Here is a 7,303-nt window from a genome sequence, read left to right on the forward strand (position 1 = left end):
GGAAAGGGACAAATACTGTACTTACCAACACATGCTTGCGCAGATTTGAAGATTCATTTTTATAAGCAGAAAGTTCTGTCTGGCGGGGCAGACACAGCTTACACAGCATTATATAGTTGTTGCCTCTTTTAGGTTGGAAGGCAAACTGCTTGCTGAGATGTGGACACGGGGTTTCTTCATCTTCTTTAATTTTAACTTGCGGAAAGTTCGGTGCTTCAGCTTGTTGGTCGTCCGCAACTTGTTGGTAGTCCGCACTATCATCTTCCTCCATCTCTATCTCTCGTGACTCGACACCGGCGGCTTGCATCGACTCTATCATCCTCTCTATGCAGCATCCACCACTGCAGTGAGAAGAGAATTGTCGTGCGTGATTCCCGTCTTTCGGTTTCCTTTCTTGAACAATGTTTTTTTTTTTTACTCAGTAACGGATGTAATTTCCAATGTAGCGAAGTACAATACTTCAGTCAAAATCTACTTAAGTAAAAGTAAAATTACCGATTTCAAAAACTACTTCAAAATTACAAAGTACACAAAAAAACTACTCAATTACAGTAACGTGAGTAAATATAATTCGTTACTTTACACCTCTGCCTGCATGTCAGACATACAAGGAATCGATAAAAACGTTTCCCACTCTCCCACGGTGAAACATATAAAGTGCACAGGCACAACAACAGATAAGACAAGACATTTAGATACATATAGATATACATATAGATATAAAAAACATACAGATACACGTACAGCAGCAGCAGCATAAGTTTTTCTTTAAAGTGAGGTTATGGTAGTGTAAAAAGGCAATTCACATGTCATCTCTATGATTCCTCTGGACTGTGATCCTCATCAGCAGATTCACCACATCCCTCACATGTCATCTCCATGATTCCTCTGGGCTGTGATTCTCATCAGCAGATTCACCACATCCCCCTCAGCGATACGTGAAGCTGCCCTCAATATCTTCTCTCCATCATCCTGTTGAACCTGCTGCTGCTGCTCCGAAACAGACAGATATAAATGCAGTAGTCCTGGAAATGTACCTTGATTAGTTCCTGAGAGTTCTTCAAAATGAGTTCCTTAGAGTTCTCCTGGAATAGTTCCTGGTGTTATTTAGGGTGACCATATTTGAGTTTGTGAAAAAGAGGACACTTCGTCGCGGGGAGGGGCGTGGTAGTGTGTAGCATAAAGATGACCCCGCCCCCTCCCCCCGCGACGGAATTTTGACATCTTTTCCACATGCAGATGTCATGTGCTGTTGTAAACAATGGAACTAGTGGAAGCGGCACGGTGCTCAGTGTTGCCAGATTGGAAATGGTGAAGTATCGTATTAAATGCTCAAAATGATCGTCTTTGGAGGATAATTATTGTGCATCTGGCAACACTGAGAGGCCGGTCGACCAATGACAGTTCTCGCTACAGTCAGAGCTTGTGCTAGAAGGTGGAACGTAAGGGAGGTACCCTTTCCTAAACTTGTAAGGGCGTAACAACTAGTTTGTGAAGGACCCAGAGAAACACAAATATCCGACGAGGCAAAATCCCGGACGATTTTGCAATCACTGCCGGAAGCATGTCCGGGTAGAGGACGTCTGGTCACCCCACCAAAGGAGATATTTTAGTAATCCTGTCGCTGCTAAGCGTCCTTAACTGGTAAGTAAACAGTGTTTTTTAGGTGTTTGTTGTGACAAAATTGCGGGAGCAAGTGAAATTGCGATAAGAAGTGGCGAATTTCCCTCTTTGTAATTATTATTAAGTTAGGGTGACCAGATTTGAGTTTGTGAAAAAGAGGACACTTTGCGCGGGACCCCGCCCCCTCAATGGAGTTTTTGGACATCTTTTTCACATGCATATGACCCCGCCCCCTCCCCCGCCACGAAGTTTTGACATCTTTTCCACATGCAGATGTCATGTACTATTGTAAACAGGGCTGTAGTGGTAAAATTAGAGGTGGGTAAACTATGAATTTTGTGATCAGACAGACCTCGACGCGAAGCAACGCAACACAAAGCCTCGCGACTCTGTAAGGCTGTCCTGGCTATATTCCATTATGTTATCAGTTAAAGTCATATTAAATCATATAAATAAATGTGTTTGTAGTTTATTCAATTTCAAGAAAACAGTAAAGAAAAGTATGTGTAGGCCTCACAACAATGAAGGGGGTGGAGGGGGAGACAAAAGAAAGGACCTCTATAGGACCTAAAAAAAATGTAAGGCCTCTGGAAACAGGCCCTGGCTGTTAAAGCTGAAAAGTATAATATAAAAAGAAATCATGCTGCAATTAAACACTTCCCCTGTTCTTTAACCATTGGTGAAACCTCCAATGTCAACACAACACAACAACACAATTGCTATATTAAGATGTACGGGCAGGGGAGACTGTGCCTCATCTCAGATTGCGCAATCCCTCACAAACTGGGTTGAGCGCATGCGTAGAACCTTCTTAGTATTGCTGATCTGACATGAGGGGAGGCAAACGGTACCTCTGCCTCACCGGTCGGGTTTATGCTTGTTCTGCTGTTTCTTTTCTGCTACACTTATATTTGACCTTGACCGCGAAAATGGAAGATTCTATAGCTAAGCTAAAACATTTAACTTAGCAATTCACTTAGCTATGTCTAACTGGTTTGCAAAGAATCTGTCTACAATGTTCAATGAATTAGCCTAATCTACAGCGATATGCGTGAGGATAATTACTCATGCATCTTCAATTGCTGAAATAATTCACGTTTTATTAGGCCTATTTAGATGGCACCGGGAAGGCTGGCTTGTTACCTCCATCATCGTATTTGCAAGCACGTTATTAATAGAGTTTGTCCCTGTCTTAATGCGATGTTGTCCAAACCAAAACAACGTTTAAAAACGTGAATTGATCTTCTTCAGTCTTACTTTGTACTTGAGGCCTTTTGCGGGCATCTGTGGGAGTGGGAGCACTGATGGTCTCTTCAAAAATCGCCTGATATCCATGGCTAATTAATCTATTCCGAACTGGTAGGCAGGCAGGCTAATCCACAACGTGTATGTGTTTACATACTTCCTGGATCCTGATTGGTGTCACTGCCGCAGCCAAGGCATCGATTGGAGGGTCACAGACCATAATACAGCGCAGATGAAAATGATTCAGACTACAGCGTTTATATGTTCAACAATTTGAAATGTAGGTGTTTTAAAATGACACCAAATTTATTTCTGATTATTCCAACGGCAGAATACAAGGCCCAGGGAACTTTGAGGTGCGTAAACGGCACTTACAGGTGCGTAAACGATATTTAGAGGTGCGTAAACGCTATTTCCCAAATTCCAGAGGTGCGTAAACGGCGTTTACCCTCCACTACAGCCCTGATTGTAAACGATGCAACTAGTGGAGGCGGCAAGGTGCTCAGTGTTGCCAGATTGGAAATGGCGTAATGTATGAAAGGGTCAAAATGATCGTATTTGGAGGATAATTATCATATCTGGCAACACTGGGAAGGCGGTCGACCAATGACAGTTCGCGCTACAGTCAGAGCTCGCGCAAGAAGGTGGAACGTAAAGGAGATACCCTTTCCAAAACTTGTAAGGACGTAATAACTAGTTTGTGAAAGACCCAGACAAACACAAATATCCGAAGAGGCAAAATCCCGGACGATTTTGGAATCCCAGCCGGACGCATTTTTTAGGTCTCGAAAAGAGGACATGTCCGGGTAAAAGAGGACGTCTGGTCACCCTATGTTATTGATGTGGTTCTCCATCAGATCCTCACATCAGCCCCTGCAGTGGGTCCCAGCTGCAGCTGTGCAGTCATGTGCAGTCATTCTGACTGAGGAGGTTTTTGTACAGGGCTCAAACACTGTGTGAACACTTCAGGACTGAGGCTATGATAACTCTGACAGTAGTAATCTCCTGCATCCTCAGTCTGGACTCTGATGGTCAGAGTGAAGTCAGACCCTTTGCTTGATCCACCTCCACTGAATCTATCAGGAGTGCCTGAGTGCTGGGTCTTTATATAATACATAAGGAGTTTAGGCGCTTCTCCAGGTGTCTGCAGGTACCAGGAGAGACCGCTTCCAGTTAGCTGAGGGTTGGTTTTACAATTGAGGGTGACAGTTTCTCCTGGACGGGCCGCTTTCACAGCTGGAGTCTGAGTCACAGTCACCTGCCCCCTGGACTCTGGAATAGATAAATACATATGTAGCAGGTGGGCAAGAAGTAATAGGTTGGTGCCTACTCCTTCCCCCTCTCCAGTTGTAGTTAGTTTCTCTCTTCCTGTCACACAGCACTACGTCATTAATTGGGGAATGGGATACTATTCATTAGGCCACCTGACGTATTACCCACAGGCTTATTTATAGACACCTGGGGTCCTAAAGCCGGTAGCTTGTCAACACCACTGGTTCTGGGGCTGTGTAGCAGAGTCACCGGTGCTGCGTGAAAGCAACAGGTATGTCTGAGCAAAGGTTTCTTTAAGTTCTTCCGTCACTGATGACTAGCTTGCTAAGTGACTATTTGTTTAACAATTGTATAGGAGGGCGAGCCGCTGTATGTTGATGTGCATGTGGGAGAATGACGCCGTGTTGTTGTGCGTAACAAGTGTCTGCTGGGCACCGTACCGTAGCAGTGAGGGGAGTTGTTCTCCGGAAGCAATCAGCTACACTATTCGTAGCCTTGTTGAAAAGGTATGTTATACCTGATCCGTGTACTGTGTTGCGTACCAGCAGGCCATAGCGGCCATTCATTTTGTACTGATGATTGATGACACTTTAATGTAAGCTGGCTAACACTTTGCCATGTATTACTTTTAAGGCTGTGGGATTAGCAAAGTTGTTTAGATTGCTATTTTGCAAAATGGTAAAGTACCAGCAACCATCTTACCAGTGTTTTGTTTTATATGTTTGCAGTGATAGACCCTCGCAGCTACACAGGGATGCTAGTTGCTGTTCTCTTTTTAGGTGTGATTGATGCATTGGTGCCGCTCATAGTTTGTTTACTTTATTGTGTTTGTTTTTTTGTTCCTCTAGCCTATCGGCCTATGTAGCCTGTGTAGGTACCACCTATTTAATGTGAGCCGCAGGCTAGAGTGGATTTATTTTGTTTGTTTTTCTTTTTTACTGTACTTCCAGTTCGTGTCTCCCTCCCCCCTCCACAGCTAATAGCCTCGGTGCTGATAAGGCCCATTAGTACCTGACCTTGGATAGCCGGTCTCTGTAGTTTTTCTCACTCTAGTAGCCTACAGAGATTGCAGTGTGCATGTAGTTTGAACTCTTAATTGCCGTGTCGCATATCACAGAGTGTCTTGGATATTGTAGTGCATTTTCCCTGAATTTAAACACGTGTTATTTAGTGTGCACAAGACCACGTGTGTTAGAGACCTGGCCTGACATCAGTTCTCCTAGTGGCCCATTACCGAGGTTCCCCATTCCCCCTATTGTGTCTATGTATGTTTTGTATTATTCCTTTATCTGGTGACCAACCAACGCTACTTGTGTGTACTATTTATTAATAAAGACTACTTTTATACTTTCACAAAAAAACTGGCAATAGTGTTATTGAGTTCCCCTTGCTCTGACATAATTTAGCCCACTTCAAGGGGTGGCGTAGTCGACTGTACCCGAGTCCAGATCACCATGGAGATGAAGGTCACGGCTGAGGGATGAGTCTTCATGATGGACAGCTGTCAATCATGAGGGGTTAAACTCACAGGGATATAAACACTCCCTGACCACTGAAGCATGAGCTGCCAATGCAAACACTCCTCCCTATGCAAACACTCTTCCTGCCCAGTGTGTGTGTGTGTGTGTGAGTGTGTGTGTATATGCGTGTGTCTGTGTGTGTGTCTGTGTGTGTGCGTCTCCCTCTCTCTGTGTTTGTGTGTGTGCGTCTCCCTCTCTCTCTGTGTGTGTCACTCTTTCTCTCTTTCTATGTCTCTGTGTGTGTGCACATCCTGTTCTCTCTCTCTCTCTCTCTCTCCCTCTCTGTGTGTGTTTGTGTGTGCTGCATAGTTCTAGTTCACTCTCAGACACAAAGCAAGCCCTATGAAATCACACACTTTGGCGCGTATTTCTCAGGCAGCCCACTATCATGTTTCCTCACAATCCACACACACACACACACACACACACAAACACACACATATCCAACATAATACAAAAACATTAAAGTATATATTTCATATGTTGGAATCCCACTAGTGGCCTTGGAGTGGAGAGGACAGAGTAGAGCTAGTGGTCTTACATCTACTGATGTCACTGGCACAGCAACAAGAACTTGCATAGAACTCCCTTGTACGTCGCTTTGGATAAAAGCGTGTGCTAAATGACTAAATGTAAATGTAACTTAAGACAGTACACTTTGTGATTCATGTTCTTTTCCATCAACTGCTCATCAATCACGGGCGTCTCTAGACCCGGGGCACTGCTGGTTCTTCTGCTTTACTACAAGGCCTGTTTTTGTGGCTGTAGGTTAGGGTCCATAAAACAATGGGTTTCCGTGCTCTGAAAGGTTGCTTTGGATCAGATGTGTAGTTACAGCAGCAGACCACAATGATTGGATACTGCTTTATTACTCCTGCGCCAAAGTGTCACATTATTATGTGCATTTGGGATTTCGTTGATCACGTGCGTTTGTGTTCAGGTTCATTAAACAAGTAGGTTTGTGTGATGAGTGGGATGCTGTCCATACAGAGTTTATTGTACCCCACCAGACGCCACTGTCTTTTTTTCAAAGTCTTTTTATTCAATTTAAGTATGTATTTATTGAAATGACAAAGTTTGTTCTTTTAAAATGAATTTCAATATGCTACATTAGTCCAATTATACCGTATTTTTCCTGACTATGAACCACACTGTATATGAATCACAGTTTATTCAACGTTACATCATGCCTTGTAGTTGGGGTGATTGACACACACACACACACACACACACACACACACACACACATACACTCCCATTACTACACGTGTGTGATTATGATGACTTGGGGGTTGACTCCGTCCCACTCAGACTCTGGGAGCCGTGGCCCGTGAGGCATGCTGCAACATCAGGCGCTTCCTTCCAGAACCTCCCGGATCCAGGGCAGGAAGAAGGACACGTTCATGTAGACCTGAGGGTAGCGGTAGCTGTTGCAGCGCGTAGCCGTGTAAGCCACTATGCCATACAACTTTGACTGACAGACGAGAGGACCTCCAGAATCTCCCTGCAAAATAGCAGAAAAAAGTCCAAGACAATGATTAAACTGACCAATCAGTGTGCAGTTTGGGCAGGAATCTAGTACGCACATTACATCAACAGGAATCTAGTACGCACATTACATCACACATTTTCACAGCAATGCT

The sequence above is a fragment of the Clupea harengus genome, unplaced genomic scaffold (genome assembly GCF_900700415.2).
Source record: "Clupea harengus unplaced genomic scaffold, Ch_v2.0.2, whole genome shotgun sequence".
In the NCBI taxonomy this organism is placed as follows: Eukaryota; Metazoa; Chordata; class Actinopteri; order Clupeiformes; family Clupeidae; genus Clupea; species Clupea harengus.